At 42.9% G+C, this 4,212-nt stretch overlaps 1 long non-coding RNA gene across 1 annotated transcript in view; it reads right to left on the reverse strand.

The window, feature by feature from the left end:
- LOC144238618 (uncharacterized) overlaps positions 1 to 560 on the reverse strand; it is an 8,054-nt gene extending 7,494 nt beyond the window's left edge. The window contains exon 1 of the long non-coding RNA XR_013337170.1: positions 348 to 560. This is a non-coding gene — a long non-coding RNA (uncharacterized LOC144238618). The remainder of the gene's footprint in view (positions 1 to 347) is intronic.
- Between the last annotated feature and the right edge of the window lie 3,652 nt (positions 561 to 4,212).

The following is a 4,212-nucleotide window of genomic DNA, read 5'->3' on the forward strand; positions in this document are numbered from 1 at the left end:
AGGGAAGCTTCGATGCTTTGACAGCGTGCGTTTCGCAGGAACTTTCAGGCTCGGCATGGAGGACAGAGCGCCTCCTTAAAACCTGCACGGCCTCTGCAGGGCCATGGCACCGCTGCCGCGCTCTTGATTCAGTTCTGTGGATTCAAATGTTAACGCAGCGTGCCGCCTCGCGCCCTCCCCAGGACCGTGCTGCCCTGCTTAGCCGAAAGCAACTTTTCCGCACCCCCCTAGCCCCTGACGACTGGCAGATACATGCATGACTGGGGCAAAAGGAAGCCCTTCAAACAGCCTTAAATGCCACATGCCTAACCACCTCGGGCCCTTGGGAAACAGATGCGTCTACTCACCATGGGTCCGAGTCGCGGTGCAAAACCGACGCCGAGTAGAACAGTGAAAAGAGTTATGCTCAACTGTTGGTTGTACCCTCTCTGTAGAAGAGAGCTGGAATATTCGTATGATCGACCGTGTACTGACCTTATAGGAGCGGCAGCTTTTGCCACATTCTGAGCTTTGATCACGTGCCAGTAACAGGCCCCGAAAGTTCAAACCGAACCTGGGAGCTCTCCGGTCGTTTTAAGAAATGGGGAAATAACCGTGGGCTACAGTGTACGCTTCCGCCCTCCCCCAACCTTCCGTTGAAATGTACATTCCATGCATGAAAATAGTTTGTCGTGTTCGCTGTTACGGTGACCTAGCAGTGTACCTGGCGTAGAACTGGAGCTAATATTTACTGGATAAATTAATCAACGCAGAATGAGTCCCCAGGGCTTTAAAGTTTGGAGAAACCAGAATTGGGATCCCGGTCTCCGGACACGGGCCAGGACTTTTGATTTGCCACGGTAGGCGGGGCGACGGGGGCGCGGCGTTGGTGACCGTCAGGATCCCAGCCGTGAGCCTTTTGCTCAGGTACTGCCGACCGGTTAGGTAAATCCACTCAGAAGGAAATAAAAACTGCTGGTGGGCTACCCTATTGGAAGCTCGTAGCCCCCATGGCTAACTAGAAAAGGGAGAGAGGACTTAGATTTCATCACTGCTTTTGTGGGAGTGTCTGTTGCTCTGTGTATTCAGCGCTTCACACTGAGCTCTGCCTTTATTTAGCCTTTCACTAGTTGGTGTTCTGAAACAGAAGACAGGATAATTAATTTAAAAAAAAAAGCTCAGTGTTTACTAAGTACCCATTAAGTGCCTAGCGGAGCTAGCATAACGAGGAGCCTGGACGGACATAAGGAAACTTCAATTTCAATCCTAAAGCAAGAATGGTTTTTCACAGGTTTGGGGTCAAACACAGGAACACTGTACCCAATCAGGATGTACCAAGTTAGGAACAGACAGTTAAAAACAAAGATGTGAAAATACAAAATGTTAACGTACATGAAGGCTTTTTTCCTCCCTTTTATCTTGTGGGATCGGTGCGAGGATGTGGTGGGCTACGCAAGACTGCATTTTCACTATGGAATCAGTGTCCACTCTGTATCTCAATCTGCAAAGTCTTCCTGGAGGAAATGACACTTCAGGAACCTCAAAGCAGAAGTGGTTGCCAGCCTTGGCAATGGGAATTTTCCGCCCCAGGGAGGCTACTCCCTTGCAAGTGATAGCAAAGAGATTGGGGTAGGAAAGAGAGAGGCAAAGCCAATTCCCAGATACGCCATCTGAAAAGAATTCCTAATGCGTCCATCCTGGAAAAGCGTCCGTGGAGCATATTTTGGTGCTGTGAGGAACACAGGCAGAGGTTTGGGAAAAGTGGGTTCTAAACCAAATTACCATTATTGAATAGGTTGGAAAAATGGGAAATTTTAGCAACGGTCAACCAAAGAGTAGCGACAAAACCAGCGATAGGTTAAAACAAGACAAAACAACAAGGCATTTCATCGATGAATATTTATCGAGCACCAGCTATGCCCTCAGCATGCTACCAATTACAGAAACTTGAGAAATAATTTCTGTCAAGCAGCCCAGGTAGAAACCTAGCCATCAAAGTCATCTTTATAAAATAGGACCAATCCTGGCATGTTTTCTGAGGATATGTATATCTAAATAGCACTATCTCTTAGCTGCGATTCCATTAAAGATAATAAAACCTCCTCACCCTCAAGACAAAGCTTTTAAAAATGCAAACATTCATCCATTTACTCATTCAGGAAATAATAGTTTTTATATGAGCCTGATACAAAAACAATTTTGTTTTGTTTTAATTTTTTTAATGCTCTTTATTTCTGAGAGAGAGAGACAACATGAGCAGGGCAGGGTCAGAGAGAGAGGGAGACACAGAATCTGAAGCAGGCTCCAGGCTCTGAGCTAGCTGTCAGCACAGAGCCCAATGCGGGGCTCGAACCCACGAACCATGAGATCATGACCCGAGCCGCAGTCGCGACTGAGCCACCCAGGCACCCCTATAAAAAACAATTTTGAGAAAGAACAAAGTTGGAGGACTCGTGCTTCCCAGTTTCAAAAGTAACTTCCAAGCTATCAAGACCGTGTAGCACTGGCCTAAAGATAAACATAGAAATCAGTGAAACCGAATAGAGCCCAAAAGTAAATCCACAAATTTTTGGTCAGTCGCCTTTGCCAGGGTGCCACTGACAATTCCGTGGGAGAAAGAATAGTCTTTTCAACAGATGGCTCTGGGACAACTGGATATCTGCAAGACAAAACAGTAAAGCTGAACCCTTACCTCACAACATATACAAAGGCTAACTCGAAATGGATGAAATACAAGAGCTAAGACTATTAAATCCTTAAATGAAATTAGGAAATCTCAGTCCCATGGATCAGGCAATCGTTTGTTAGATGTGACCCCAAAAGCACAAATGGAAGAAAAGTAGGCAGATTGGACATCATCGAACCTAAAATCTTTGTGCATCAGAAGAAACCACAGAGAAAGTGAAAAGAGAAACTAAAGAATGAAAGACTGTATTTACAATTCAAGTATCTGATAAGACTTTAAAATATATAAAGAATATATGAAGAAGTCTTAGCATTCAATAATTAAAACAACCCAGTTCTTTAAATAGCCAAATAATTTGAATGGCTATTTCTCCAAAGAAGATATTCAAACAGCAAATAAGCACGTAAAAAAGAATCATTAGCTATCAGGGAAATGCAAATCAAAACCCACAGTGAGATCTACTCCTCACCCCATTAGGATAACTATAGAAAAAAAAAAATCAGACATTAGCAAGTATTAGAGAAAATGTGAAGAAAACAGAGCCCTGATACCTTGCTTATGGGATTTTGAAATGGTGCAGACACTTTGTAAAACAATTTGGCAATCCCTCAAAAGGTTACACCTAGAATTACCACATGATCCGGCCATTCCAGCCCTAAGTGTATAACCAAGAAATGAAAGTCCAAAACTTGTAAAGCACAGGTACAAAAACTTGTAAGTCAACTTTGTCATAGTAGCATTATTTGTAATACCCAAAACCTGCAAAGGACCCAGTACCTATCAACTGATCAATAGATAAACAAAATGTGGTATATCCACAGTGAAATGATATTCAGCATAAAAAGAGTGATACATGCTACAACTTGAAAACATTCTAAGTGAAAGAAACCAGACGTGAAAGGCCACACATGTCACATAATTCCATTTATATGAAATATCCAGAATAGGCAAACCCACAGAGATTAGAAGATAGATGGGTGGTTGCCAAGAACTAGGTAGAAGGGGTAACAGGGAGGGACTACCAATGGGAATGGATTTCTTCTTGGAATGTTAGGAATACTTCTAATTAGATTATGGTGATGGTTGCCTAACTTTGGGGATATACTAAAAAACACTGAATTGAGGAGATGCCTGGGTGACTAAGTCCGTTGAGCATCTGACTCCAGCTCAAGTCATGATCTCACAGCTCGTGGGTTCGAGCTCCACATCAGGCTCTGTGCTGACAGCTCCGAGCCTGGAGCCTGCGTCTGATTCTGTGTCTCCCCCTTTCTCTGCCCCTCCCCTGCTGGTGCTCTGTCTCACTCTCTCTTTCAAAAATAAATAAACGTTTAAAAAAACAACAACACTGAATTGAACATTTTAAAAGGGTGAAAATTAGGGCATGAGAATTACATCTAAATAAAGCTGTTTTTCAAAAGCCTACGATGCATCACACATTTTATATATCTTAATGATTTTTCTGACAAATTCATTGTAATTGTCAACAGCTTAAATTAATTGTTAAAATGATATAAAGGATTTGAAACTTCCTGAAATCAAATTGTTTA

Source organism: Crocuta crocuta, unplaced genomic scaffold, assembly GCF_008692635.1.
Source record: "Crocuta crocuta isolate KB4526 unplaced genomic scaffold, BGI_CrCroc_1.0 scaffold96, whole genome shotgun sequence".
Classification (NCBI taxonomy): Eukaryota; Metazoa; Chordata; class Mammalia; order Carnivora; family Hyaenidae; genus Crocuta; species Crocuta crocuta.